We start from the raw sequence: 15,171 nt of genomic DNA on the forward strand, positions 1-15,171 counted from the left end.
AGGTGAAAAATCAGAAAGTTATAAAAATGCATAAAAAGTATAAGTTTTAGCTTGGAGATAATTGAGTAGATACAGTAAAAAACTCAATTATCTCCCAAGCAGAGGGAAGGGAATCTGTGGGTTGTAACCATTGTCTGATTGGTTAATATCTAATTGTCTGTGGGTGTCTCCCTTGCATGAGAGCACCGCATAAAAGGAGAGTACCTGTCATTAAAACCTCAGTTCTATTTTACCCTTCAAAACTTAGCTTTGTCTCGTTATTGAAAGGGAACCTGCTCAGCTAATCACTAGCTCTTTTAAGAGCTCTACCTCTCCCTCTCTACTTGGATCCAGCTGATAGAAAGAAGGCTATTCCATTACTACACAGCATCTTGCCGGGAAGAAGGATGTCTCCAACGGCTGATACACCCTCTCCACTGGGGTAGCCGTTACTGTAGCGGAACGCAGTAAGCCTGTCCTGCAAAATGCCTGTGTGACTGTAATTGTTATATTTTTACCTATGTTGAAATTGCTATTCGCCTATGTAATATGTGAATTGTATGTTATTCGGTAGTTTCCATCCGTACTATATACTTATGGAAACTACCGAACGGAGAAACCACCCCGGAGAGAAGTGTGCCAGCAATTAAGGTTCACATTCTCTCCAAACCGCATGTTAACCGGCTCATTAACAGTGTATCTGGGTGGCCGCCATTCGGCATGCGTACACGTGGCGGCGGCCATCTTACGCATGAAAATCTCAGCGGTGTTTTGTCGTCGAGTGTCTGGAACTCAAATCGGACACTCAAACAACCAAACACCGCTGAGACCTCCAGAGCTCCGTAACTGCCGAACGGAGAGACTTAACGAATCCCCATTCGGTAGTTACAAAGTACCGAATGAGGGAATCACTATCTAGGTGAATTAAAGTATGGATGGCAGTTATACATGTCTGTTTTAACTGCCGAACGGAGACCGACCGCAGGGCCCATTCTCATGGAACCCTTTTCGGATACCAACTCGTGTGCGGTCGGTCAAACTTCACCTTCCTGTAACTACCGAACCACTGGTCCGATCTGGGTGAATTTTGGATATTATATTCACCCAGATCAGGGCTACCTAGCGGTACCCTAATATTAAGGATATGTGATGGTTTAGGGGTACATCCAAGTTTGGGGTAAAGTACTGTACAAGTTAAGGGGATTATGACTCTCTCTGAGGGGAGGAGATGTGTGGGAGGTAACAAGCACTGCATTGGTTACTGTCATAATTACTGTAGTTCCCTCCCTTGCATGGGAGCAGGCTTTATAAGAAACCTTGGAATAAACGATTGTCAGTTCTACTCCTGAAACTGTGTGTCGTCCAGTTATTGGGAGTGCTGTGGGGATTTCGCTGTACCTTTTTACCTGCTGGAAACTCTGCTGTGGATTTACTAATGACTTGTTCCTGAGCCTTCCTTGGATCTAAAGTGGAGAATAGCTGCGAGAAATCAGCTCTCCGCTACATTGGTTGGCAGCGCAGGGATCCAGACTCACAGAGGAACAAGGATTAATGGAGATTGACCTTTCTACGCTAAAGAGAACCACATTGAAAGACCTTCTGGAAGCGAAAGGTGTTTCTGCCAGCAGCAAATCCAAAGCAACGCTTATCACCGAAGTAATGGCAGAGTACAGAGCAGAAGAGGTCCAGGCCACGGAACAAAGACCTGAAACAGAACAGGAGGAGTTCCAAAGGCATTTACAATTCAGACTGGCCTACACTTGCATTGGGGTGCGGGGTTTGGGAATGTGGAAGTGGGGCTAATGCCGCAATTGCCTGCTGAGGTGGTCCTAGGAAATGATCTGGGCAAACTCACCTCCGCATTTGAACCACAAACTACTGAGGAAGCACACCCAGTAGTCACCAGGCAACAGGCCCGCACCCAACACAACAACGCACTGCCGGAGGTCCAGGTAAGAGATTCCTCCCCTTCCCTAGACTGTATCCCTTGGGCCCCTCCTGACGAGTTTGTAGCCGAGGTGATCACTGACCCTACCTTACAAGTATACCGAGACAAGGTCACCTCTATCCAACCGGGGGCGGAGGGGGAAAGATTTGTATGGGACAGGCAGTTATTATACCGGGAAACGAGTAAAGAGATAGCTGGGTCAGACCCCATTACTGCAAGACAGCTGGTGGTACCTCAGAGGTACCGAACCGAATTACTCCGGATAGCGCACGATATTCCGCTATCCGGACATTTGGGGGTCAGCCGTACCAGATATCGGCTGACCCAAAGTTTCTTCTGGCCAGGGATTAGCCAGGAGGTGCGCAGGTATTGTAATACCTGCGATACGTGCCAGAGGGTAGGAAAGAGAGGGGATAAGCGTAAGGCGAAGCTGCACCCCCTACCCATAATTGAGGAACCCTTTCATAGGGTTGCAGTAGACATTGTAGGCCCCTTCCGGAAGCCTAGCCCATCAGGCAAACGGTACATTTTGACCGTAGTGGACTACGCCACTCGCTACCCCGAGGCGGTAGCCTTAACTAATATACATGCAGAAACGGTGGCTGAGGCGCTGATGCAGATTTTCTCCCGGATGGGGTTACCCAGGGAGATCATCTCGGATCAGGGCACTCAGTTCACGGCAGAGGTCACCCAACAGCTCTGGAAGTTCTGTAAAATTAAGCCCATAATTAGTGCTCCGTACCACCCCCAGACTAATGGGCTCTGCGAACGGTTCAATGGCACCTTAAAACAGATGCTCCGAACCTTCGCAGAGACTCACCGAGACTGGGAAAAATCCCTGCCGCACTTACTGTTTGCTTACAGGGAGGTGCCGCAGGAATCTACAGGGTTTTCCCCCTTTGAACTGCTATTCGGGAGGAGAGTAAGGGGGCCCCTGGACTTGATTAGAGAACACTGGGAGGGAGACCGTAGCGCTGACGGCACCCCTATTGTACCATATGTGTTGGCCCTCCGAGATCGCCTGGAAGCCCTCACAAAGACGGTAAAGGAAAACCTACAGGCAGCTCAGACACGTCAGCGCACCTGGTACGATAGAGGCGCCAGGGACCGCAGTTTTCAGGTCGGACAGAAAGTTTTAATTTTAAAACCTGTCAGACACGATAAGCTACAGGCCGCCTGGCAAGGCCCTTATAAAGTGGTAGAACAAAGATGTGACACCACTTATATAATTGGCCACTGCGCAGGGAATGGGGGGCGACGCATGATCCATGTGAACATGCTGAAGCCTTACCAAGAACGATCAGAGGAGGTGACAGCTATCTGCACCCCCACCTCTGAAGAAGGCGACAGCCTACCCCTCCCCGATCTGTTAGAAGACGGACAGCTGGCTGGGGATTTAGGAGCGGTTGTACTGGGGGATCGGTTGAGCCCACAGGAGCGTATCGAGGTACAACAACTACTGCAAGAAAAGCAGGAGACCTTTTCTAATGTACCTGGATACACCCCTCTGGCTACCCACCGAGTAGAAACCCCTGGTCAACTTCCCATGCTCCAGACTCCGTACCGCATCCCTGAAGCGGTACGGGAGAATATGCGCAAAGAGATTGAAGAGATGATACAGTTAGGAGTCATTGAGCCCTCAGATAGCCCCTGGGCCTCTCCAGTAGTCCTCGTACCAAAGCGGGACGTGACGACCCGTTTTTGCGTGGACTACAGGAGATTGAATGAGAAGACCGTATCCGACGCATACCCGATGCCTAGGATAGATGAGTTGCTGGACCGGATGGCCAGGGGTCAATACCTTACCACTATTGATTTGTGTAAAGGGTATTGGCAGATTCCCCTGGCCCCGGACGCCATCCCTAAGTCCGCCTTTGTCACCCCATTCGGCCTGTACCAATTTAAGGTCATGCCGTTTGGGATGAAAAACGCGCCGGCTACCTTCCAGCGGATGGTGGACCGCCTCCTAGATGGGTTCCAAGACTATACCTGCGCATATCTCGATGATATTGCCATATTTAGCGATACCTGGCAGGAACACTTGGCCCATATAGGAGCGGTTCTAGACAGGATCAGGGAGGCTGGTTTGACCCTAAAACCAGCGAAATGTAGCATTGGGATGGCCGAGGTACAGTACCTGGGCCACAGAGTAGGCTGTGGTAAACAAAAGCCGGAACCAGCCAAAGTAGAGGCAGTATCACAGTGGCCGACCCCGAAAACTAAAACCCAGGTGTTAGCCTTCCTAGGGACAGCAGGATATTACCGGAAGTTTGTGCCCAACTATAGTACCCTGGCCAAACCCCTCACTGACCTGACACGTAAAAACCTTCCCCGCCAAGTAACCTGGACCCCGGAGTGTGAGCAGGCATTCCAACACTTGAAAGATGCACTTGTTAATGCCCCTGTCTTGGCCGCTCCCAATCCAACTAAACGTTTTCTTGTTCACACAGACGCTTCTATGTTTGGATTGGGGGCAGTACTGAGCCAAGTCGGGGCCGATGGCGGAGAACATCCAGTGGCTTACATCAGTCGCAAACTTTTACCCCGGGAAGTAAGCTACGCCGCCATCGAGAAGGAATGCCTGGCTGTGGTGTGGGCCTTGAAGAAATTACAACCCTATTTGTATGGACAGGCTTTTTCTTTGCTCACGGATCACAACCCGTTGGTCTGGCTGAACCGGGTGGCTGGGGACAATGCCAGGCTGCTGCGCTGGAGTTTGGCGCTGCAGCCCTTTGACTTTAACATTCAATACCGCCCGGGTAAGCAAAATGGGAACGCCGACGGGTTGTCACGACAAACTGATCTGGAGAAATAATCCGTGAGCACCCCGGTCATCCCCAAGCCGATCCGTGTGGGATCAGACTGTGTATGCCGGCTTGTGGGCAAGGGGGAGCAGTGTAGCGGAACGCAGTAAGCCTGTCCTGCAAAATGCCTGTGTGACTGTAATTGTTATATTTTTACCTATGTTGAAATTGCTATTCGCCTATGTAATATGTGAATTGTATGTTATTCGGTAGTTTCCATCCGTACTATATACTTATGGAAACTACCGAACGGAGAGACCACCCCGGAGAGAAGTGTGCCAGCAATTAAGGTTCACATTCTCTCCAAACCGCATGTTAACCGGCTCATTAACAGTGTATCTGGGTGGCCGCCATTCGGCATGCGTACACGTGGCGGCGGCCATCTTACGCATGAAAATCTCAGCGGTGTTTTGTCGTCGAGTGTCTGGAACTCAAATCGGACACTCAAACAACCAAACACCGCTGAGACCTCCAGAGCTCCGTAACTGCCGAACGGAGAGACTTAACGAATCCCCATTCGGTAGTTACAAAGTACCGAATGAGGGAATCACTATCTAGGTGAATTAAAGTATGGATGGCAGTTATACATGTCTGTTTTAACTGCCGAACGGAGACCGACCGCAGGGCCCATTCTCATGGAACCCTTTTCGGATACCAACTCGTGTGCGGTCGGTCAAACTTCACCTTCCTGTAACTACCGAACCACTGGTCCGATCTGGGTGAATTTTGGATATTATATTCACCCAGATCAGGGCTACCTAGCGGTACCCTAATATTAAGGATATGTGATGGTTTAGGGGTACATCCAAGTTTGGGGTAAAGTACTGTACAAGTTAAGGGGATTATGACTCTCTCTGAGGGGAGGAGATGTGTGGGAGGTAACAAGCACTGCATTGGTTACTGTCATAATTACTGTAGTTCCCTCCCTTGCATGGGAGCAGGCTTTATAAGAAACCTTGGAATAAACGATTGTCAGTTCTACTCCTGAAACTGTGTGTCGTCCAGTTATTGGGAGTGCTGTGGGGATTTCGCTGTACCTTTTTACCTGCTGGAAACTCTGCTGTGGATTTACTAATGACTTGTTCCTGAGCCTTCCTTGGATCTAAAGTGGAGAATAGCTGCGAGAAATCAGCTCTCCGCTACAGTTACATATACATTTTGTGGTGTTTTGTGGTTTGTATTATACCTCGAATGCCTGGGAGATAATTAATTTAAGCAAAAGCAAGCACAGTCTAGGGAGACTCTTCCGTAGATATACTCAGTCAGAGTATAGGGGTTACGGAGTTACAATTAAATCACATGTATCTAAAACAAAGTGTACTTGCCATATGTGTGCAGACTTTCTTTCTACATTTTGAATCCCTTTACACTTTACACTTTTCAACCCTTATTAGTACACGTTTGGTGGCAGCATTGTAACATGACAAAAGAAAAACAACCCCAATATGTAGAATAAAAACAAGGCGGTGGAGCCAACCTCAAAGCTAGATGGACACATCTAAATCTGCTCTGAGCGTGCCTACAGCTAATCCCTATTCATCGGGCTCCTGACTAACCATGGGACATCCAAAACATTCTCTATTGACCTAACAACCGTCTGGCAAACAATGTACCTGGAAATCTGGGGCCTTAAAACATTTTCACGATAATGCAGACCTACAACATGGTGCCGCAGGCCCCAATATGATGCCAGAATCCTCCCAAGGCGGATCAGCTTCCTCAAGCTCTGAGAGCTTGGACCACCTGATATCCAACTCCAACCAGCAAATAAGCAAACCCTTGAGAAACCTGCTGTAACAGAACCCCTGTTATTGTCTGACCCACAGACTTGAAACATTGTAACCCCCTGGATTTGTTACCATTGCTATATTTAACATACGAATGGGAAAACAAATGATACTGTTAACCCATTCGTATGAACAAACTGCCGAACCAGAGATTACCCAGCCTAGGCGTGTCGCCATTTAACTCCTTGACTCTGTGCCAGACCGCAAACCGCAAACGTTCTGAGTGGTTCACTGGGTGGCCGTCGATTCGTATTTACGAACACGTGGCAGCGGCCATCTTGTTTTGTCAAACGCGTCCATCGGTGTTTGGTCGTCGAGTGTCTGGAACTATTTTTAGACACTCAAACTCCCCAACACCGCTGAGACTTCCAGGACCACTTAGCTTCGCACACATTTATACGAACGAGGCGGCGTTCGGTAAAAGTATTGCACGAACGAGGCGGCACACAACCAGCAAAGGCACGAACAATAATAAGCATGACTGTTCAGTATTTTAATTGTACGAAAAGGGACCGGCCGCACCAGCTGAATGCATGGAACTATTTTGGGCAGGAGCCTCATGTGTGGCTGGGCAGGGATGGGACTTCCAGTTATCTCCCAAACCCCTGAACTGATTCATATGATTTTTGAGTATGTTTGTCCCCTAATTATGCTTGTTCAGAAAATGTAAGTTTTATTGAATGTATAGTTTAGGTGTTATAAAAATTGGGTAAAAAGTATATTTTTCACTTGGAGATAATTGAGCTGATACAGCAATTAACTCAATTATCTCCTGGGCAGAGGGGAGGAATGTACAGTAATGACTGGGAGTGTTTAACAGTGTCTTCGGTGCCCAACAAGGTCCACATGGGTGGTAACCTTGTGGGAAAAGTTGTATAAAAGAAATGCTTGTGTGCCCATTAAATCAGTTCTGCTTAACCCAAAATACGTAGCCTTTTCTCGTTATTGAAGGGAACATGCATCCAGCTAAATCACTAGCTCTTGTAAGAGCTCTGCCTCTCTCTCTACACTGATCCAGCTGATGGGATATTGGGAATACTCTGCAGCACAGCCTCTCGCCGGGAAAAGGACGTCTCCAATGGCATACACCCCTCTAACAACCTGGGTGGCCGTTACACCTACCTTCTAAGAGAGACATTGCCAACATGCTAGAGAAACTCGAGGTCTAATTTCAAACCTATCTGGAGGCCTTAGGCACCGACATCCACCACATCAGTGAAAGATTGCGCTGAAAGACGCAATGATTTACTTCACACCTACGTACAGCAACTACAAGCCACTGTATACTCCCATTCCTCTTACCCGTCAGCCATGCATAGATCCTTTGATCATATCAACAGGGCCGGACTGGGGATACAAAGCAGCCCTGGAAAAAAATCTATGCCGGCCCCATAAGTCATTGCGCCATGTATTGTCACATGTAATACGTACGGCTATGTGTTGCCACCCTAGATGATTGAGTAATATATAAACACATTATATATATATATATATATATATATATATATATATATATATATATATATATGTTATAGATTACTCAGTCATCTGGGGTGGCAAGACATGCATACATATACGCCTTACATATTATTGATATATATTTATTTTTCTAATATGGCGGGTAGGGGGACTGTGAGGTGTTTAGGAGTTCTGTATAGTGGATAGGGTAGCTGTAGGGGGGCTGTGAGTGGGTAGGGGGACTGTAAGGTGGGTAGGGGGCCTGTGGGGTTGGGTAGGGGGCCTGTAAGGTGGGTAGGGGGCTTGTGGGGTGGGTAAGGTGGCCTGTTAGGTGGGTAAGGGGGCTGTAAGGGGACCTGTGAGGTGGGTAAGGGGGCTGTAAGGGGGCCTGTGAGGTGGGTAAGGGGGCCTGTGAGGTGGGTAAGGGGGTTGTAAGGGGGCCTGTGAGGTGGGTAAGGGGGCTGTAAGGGGGACTGTAAGGTGGGTAGGGGGCCTGTGGCGTTGGGTAGGGGGCCTGTGGGGTTGGTAGGGTGCCTGTAAGGTGGGTAGGGGGCCTGTAAGGTGGGTAGGGGGCCTGTGGCTTGTGGGGTGGGTAAGGTGGCCTGTGAGGTGGGTAAGGGAGCTGTAAGGGGGCCTGTGAGGTGGGAAAGGGGGCTGTAAGGGGGCCTGTGAGGTGGGTAAGGGGGCTGTAAGGGGGTCTGTGAGGTGAGTAAGGGGGCTGTAAGGTGGCCTGTGAGGTGGGTAAGGGGGCTGTAAGGGGGCCTGTGAGGTGGGTTAGGGGGCCTGTGAGGTGGGTAAGGGGGCCTGTGGGGTGGGTAAGGGGGCCTGTGGGGTGGGTAAGGGGGCCTGTGGGGTGGGTAAGGGGGCCTGTGGGGTGGGTAAGGGGGCTTAAAGGGGGTTGTGAGGTGGGTACGGGCGCCTGTGAGGTGGGTACGGGGGCCTGTGAGGTGGGTACGGGGCCTGTGAGGTGGGTACGGGGCCTGTGGGGTTGGTTAGGTGGCCTGTGAGGTGGGTAGGGACCTGTGAGGTGGGTAGGGACCTGTGAGGTGGGTAAGGGGGCTGTAAGGTGGGGAGGGTGCCTGTGGCTTGTGGGGTGCGTAAGGGGGCCTGTGAGGTGGGTAAGGGGGCTTAAAAGGGTTTGTGAGGTGGGAAGGGGGCCTGTGAGGTGGGTTAGGGGGCTTTAAGGGGTTTGTGAGGTGGGAAGGGGGCTGTAAGGTGGGTAAGGGGGCCTGTGAGGTGGGTAAGGGGGCTTAAAGGGGGCTGTGAGGTGGGTAGGGGGCCTGTGGGGTGGGTAAGGGGGCCTGTGAGGTGGGTAAAGGGGCTTAAAGGGGGTTGTGAGGTTGGAAGGGGGCTGTAAGGTGGGTAAGGGGGCCTGTGGCTTCTGGGGTGGGTAAGGTGGCCTGTGAGGTGGGTAAGGAGGCCTGTGAGGTGGGTAAGTGGGCTGTAAGGAGGCCTGTGAGGTGGGTAAGTGGGCTGTAAGGGGGCCTGTGAGGTGGGTAGGGGCCTGTGCGGTGGGTAATGGGGCTGTAAAGGGGCCTGTGAGGTGGGTAAGGGGGCTGTGAGGTGGGTAGGGGCCTGTGAGGTGGGTAGGGGGCCTGTGAGGTGGGTAAGGGAGCTGTGAGGTGGGTAGGGGGCCTGTGAGGTGGGTAAGGGGACCTGTCAGGTGGGTAAGGGGACAGTAAGGGGGTTGTGAGGGGGCCTGTGAGGTGGGTAGGGGCCTGTGCGGTGGGTAAGGGGGCTGTGCGGTGGGTAAGGGGGCTGTGAGGTGGTTAGGGGGGGCTGTAAAGGGGCCTGTGAGGTGGGTAGGGGGGCTGTAAAGGGGCCTGTGAGGTGGGTAAGGGGGCTGTGAGGTGGGTCGGGGCCTGTGAGGGGCCTTGTGAGGTGGGTAGGGGGCCTGTGAGGTGGGTAGGGGCGCTGTAAGGGGGGCTGTGAGGTGGGTAAGGGGGCTGTGAGGTGGGTAAGGGGGCTGTAAGGTGGCTAGGGGAAGCTGTTAAAAGGTAAATATAAATACCTTTGCTGCTAGTCCGGTGAGCAGCTTTCCAGCATCATCAATGTGCGTGGGGCAGCGGCTTGCATGTGGGGACGGAGCTTCCGGGCAGGAGGCGTGGCTTGTGGGTGTGGGGCATGCCAGCAAAATTGATTTTCCCTGTGCAGGGAGACTGACAGGTCTCTCTGCAGTCCGCCCGGCCCCAGCTTGCTGCGGCCCACCGGGAAATTTCCCGGTATCCCGGTGGGCCAGTCCGGCCCTGCATATCAACAACCGCGGAAGACACAACAACCTCCATATGAAAGGCTTACCGGAACAAGACAGGGAAGACCTTGTAAGTGTGAAAAAAGGAAATATAAGGGATATCGGGCGCTCCAAATGAATAATAGTACAGGTGCAGCCTAAAAACACTCCAAGTGTATTGTCACCAAGTACACTTATGTAAAGACAGAAGTACCAAAGAGAAAAAAATGTCAAAGTGCACACAGTGATAATTATTCTTTACCTTTAAAAGCAAAATGTGTGGGTATTTCTATTGATATAACCCTAATTCATATAAATACAAATTGGTTAAACCCAACACATTGTCTGTATCCAAGCTGACTATTTTTGTCACGGACATATACTAATAAACTCTTAAATGACATAATGTCCTCTAAACATTGTTACTTCAGCATTTGGCTCAAATGCCTAGAACTGTTTTGCGTTTTTCCATTAAGCAAACAATAACTCAGTGCTAAAATGTTATGTTAAAGGGGAAACATCTGTTTGTTTGTTTCCTTCTCAGGATTTTTGATTTGAATGGACATTGTCTCTTCACACGTAATTTGTACTATATAAGAAATGTAAAGGCTGTCATTAAACGAGTAACTTTGAATAAGCTGACTTGATGTGTGTCATCTCCGTGCTTTCAAAGTTCTCCCTCAATATTGAAGACAGAGCAGTGAATATTCCAAGTGGCGGAAAGCTGATGCTGAGATATAGGAGAAAAACACTTCCAAGGGAGAAGGATCGATTAACCCTTTCAGCTGGTGTCAGAAGTAGGATGGAACCAGGAGCACTAAGGGGTAAGTGTCTTGTGTCTATTTGACGCTGGTCCCTATGCCCCTGGTCTCCACATTGTTGCATCCTTAGGTAGAAAGGGTTGTGAAGTGTTTCTCTAGGGGTCTGCGGTAGACTCATGAATAGAAATATATATATATGCCTGCGGTAGGCTAGGTCTGCGGTAGACCATATGGGAAAATTTATTTAAACCAAGGTTGTTTATCAGGTCCTCGTCTGCCTTTTGTATTTTTGCTCTCTGTATGTCTTGCATGTCTTATTGTATGTAAATAAATATTTGTTTTGCAATAGGCAAGGAACTGTCTTGGTAAGTGACAGAATTTGTCAACTTCCACGATAACATTGGCACAGGAACCCCCCCAAGATAGTTCAGTTAAACTACTCCGGTGTAACCTTGGAGGGGGCCACCCCAGATGCCTGGAACACCTCAACCCATGGACTGTCTTTTAACCCCTTAAGGACACATGACATGTGTGTCATGTCATGATTCCCTTTTATTCGTGAAGTTTGGTCCTTAAGGGGTTAAGTAAACCACATATAGGTGCCAAGCGGTCATACTGATGTTTAAATACTTTCTTGACTAACATGATTCCATTAAAAAACAAAAACCCACTCAGCGGGACACCATGTCTCAGCCAGTGACAATGCTTTTGTTATTATATGTGACCGTTATGGGCAAGAGCCCACATATTGTACTGTTTTCTCTTTATCGCCTGCTGAGTGAACAAAATAAAGAATAAAAAAAAAAAAAAAGAATTTGTCAAGGGCAAAACATGACGCAGATAGATATAAAATTAATTATTGATGGTATATTGGGTTATGATCCAGATTCAGGATGGGATTGGTCTAAGGTTGTATACATTGGACTCTAGCACTACCATAGGTGGTGAGGATCCCTATGTAGTGTCCAGGCACAGGGCCGTTTGAAGGAATTTGGGGGCCCCAAGCAAAATAGACATGGAGGCCCCCCAACTCCCCCCCTCCCACACGCATGCAAAGCCTACAGGAACCACAGCAAAGCCACAGAGTTTAAGTTCACCCACACTTTATTTAAATAAAAAAGGTTTACAGTGCAAATACTGCTGTTGCATATAATGTGCATAAAATGTGAACATTTTCAACAATTGAACATTTGCAAAAAACACCACTGTACCATAAAATCAAATATACATTAAAAAAGTGCACAATAACTAAATCCAACATACTTAAAGGGACTCTCCAGTGCCAGGAAAATAATCAGTTTTTCTGGCACTGCAGGTCCCCTCACCCTCCCTCCACCCATCCCCGGTTGCTGAAGGGGTGAAGGTTGCTGAAGGGGTGATGTCCCTCGGCGGTGGTTTCGGGTCACCGCCGCTCCTCCCCTGTGCAAATTATCTAAAACTGTCCTTCTTACACCCCCTCCCCGTGTCCTTCTTACACCCCCTCCCCCTCCCCGTGTCCTTTTTACTCCCCCTCCCCGTGTCCTTTTTACTCCCCTCTCCCTCTCCCCATGTTTTTTTACTCCTCCCCCTCCCCATGTTTTTTTTACTCCCCTCTCCCCCTCCCCATGTTTTTTTACTCCTCCCCCTCCCCATGTTTTTTTACTCCTCCCCCTCCCCATGTTTTATTCTCTGGTGCTCCAACAAACTCTAAAAGCATGGACCCCCGGCCATGGTTCAGTCCTCCTTCAGTATGTCGATGACTTACAGTTGTGTAGTCCTAGCTGGGAGGTGAGCATTGCAGATTCACTTAGTTTGCTCCTACATCTTGCTGCCGAGGGTCATAAGGTTGCAAAGCACAAAATGCAGCTCTGCAAAGAAAGGGTTGAATGGGGTTTGTTCTGGCTGCAGGCATCAGACAATTAAGCCCTAAACACATTGAAGCCATTCAGAGAATCCCTAGGCCAGTTACACAAAAGGAGTTGCTCACCTTTCTCGGTATGATTAATTATTGCCGCCAGTGGATTCCTGAGTGCTCCTATCATGACTATTTTGAGGCAAGCGGCCAAAGGCGATAGCCCAGATACTGTCTGTTGGTCCCCAGACATGACTGCATCTTACATTGCCCTCAAGGTTGCTATTGTCCAAGCCCCAGCAGTAGGACTACCAGATTATTGTAAACCTTTTCATTTGTATTCGAGGGACAATTGTAAAACCATGGCCGCTGTCTGTGCACAAGAGCATGGAGGTGGTATGCGTCCCATAGCATTCTTTTCCAAAGTAGTTTCTGTTCCAGTACAGGGGATGCCAGCGTGTCTCAGAGCGCTGGCAACATGCACCATGGCTGTTGAGGGAGCTGCTGCCATCACACTGGGTCATCCCACCATCTTGCATACTACCCACCAGGTCACTCAGCTAATAAAAAAACCTAACTACCCAACATATGACAGCCCAGCGCCTTAGTGGTTATGAGATTATTCTTCTAAACACCCAGAATCTTTCAATAGTTTATAGCCCTCTTACCTCAGGCCCCCTGGCTATCTTACATGCTATTGTCACCTCTGGCTCCACAGACTTTCCCACGGACTTTCTCCACAGACCTTCCCACGGAACCACATGATTGTATCACTCAAATCCACATCACAACATCCCCCAGACTCAGTGGATCTGATGTTTCCACGGTTTTTGTTGATGGTTCCTGTTCCTGCCCTAGCGATGGAGAATATCTTACAGGTTATACTGTAGTTTAGTTACCTGATGTTATCCTTGAATCCTCAGATATCCCTCACCAATCAGCCCAAGCTGCGGAATTAGTAGCTCTAACTCGTGCCTGTCAGTTGTTTACTGGCAAAAGTGTTAATATCTATACTGATTCCAGATATGCACATTTGTTTTGTCGGTGCTGATGGGAAAGCAATTTCTCATACCTCCCTCATTACTTCTCTTTTGGATGCTAACCAGCTCCCTTTAGAAGTGGCTATCATTCATTGCAGGGACAAGATGAAGTACCTTAAGGAAATGCACTAGCTGACAGGGCAGCAAAGGAAGCAGCTCAGAGCACCACATATTACAAAATGGTCTTCCCTACTCTCCTTAACCCATCCTGTTGCTCCTCAGAGATGATATTCTCTCATTTACAAGATTTTGCTACCGAACAAAATATTGCCTTTTGGCTTTCACAAGGTTTAGAGAAAGATCAATTTGATCTTTACTCTAAAGAGGGGAAGATAGGTATACCTGAGGCAAGTTCCCCCATATTTATCAGCCAAGCACACGGACCCGGACATACAAGTATAACTAACACCATACAATTCCTTATGGATTCTTTTTACATCCTCCATTTAAAAGATCATGTATGCAAATTTATACAGCTGTGTGAACCATGTGTGAGGGCCAATCCTAACATCCCTGGGAAACCATCTGTAACGGACCATTTTGCTCACCAGAGGTTAAAAACCGTTTAGGCGATATTCCCCTTTGCAGATGCACAGGCAGCAACTGTAAGCACCAATCTCCTGAACTGCAAACTCTATGAATCCTGTTAACAGCCGAACAGGAAAACCATACAAAAGGGTTACACTCCTGGCAGTCAGCATACAATCCAATTCCCCCAATAACGAGACAACACTTCGGTTTGAGGGTTAAGCAGAATCTCACTGTCCTGGCACATACATTCTCTTTTATTCCCAATCCACAACCACAGTACAGCCCACAGGGTATTACAGAACAACCAATCAATCCGTACAATACACTCAGACACTCCCAAACAAAATCCTCCCCTCTGCCTGTGATATGATTACTAAACACAATGGGTAATCTCATTATCAAAAGGCAGAGGAATACAGTTTTTACACAATATTTATAACTTCAAAAATATACATGTCACAAACCTAAAACATACATTTTCATAAGCAGCATACTCCAAATGCAAACTGTGACGAAACCAACCTCGCCACTGAGAACTGGAGAAGCCTGGTTGCCCGCCTGCTGCCTTTGGACTATGGCCCTGGGAGATTGGGCCCTTTACAAAAACAGTATTCGGCCCTAACAGAGTGCATGTCACTCATTCTGGCCCTTTAAATACAGTGGGGCCATTCGGTACTTGCCCTGTGTGAGCAGTGATACCCCCCAGATAGCTATGCCATGGAGCCTATTCATATAATGAAAGACTATGGGAAAGACTTTGGCTCCATGGCAATTAAACTGTATTTGTGTGGTCTGCGTGCCA

This window comes from Pelobates fuscus, chromosome 7 (assembly GCF_036172605.1).
Source record: "Pelobates fuscus isolate aPelFus1 chromosome 7, aPelFus1.pri, whole genome shotgun sequence".
NCBI classification, from domain to species: domain Eukaryota; kingdom Metazoa; phylum Chordata; class Amphibia; order Anura; family Pelobatidae; genus Pelobates; species Pelobates fuscus.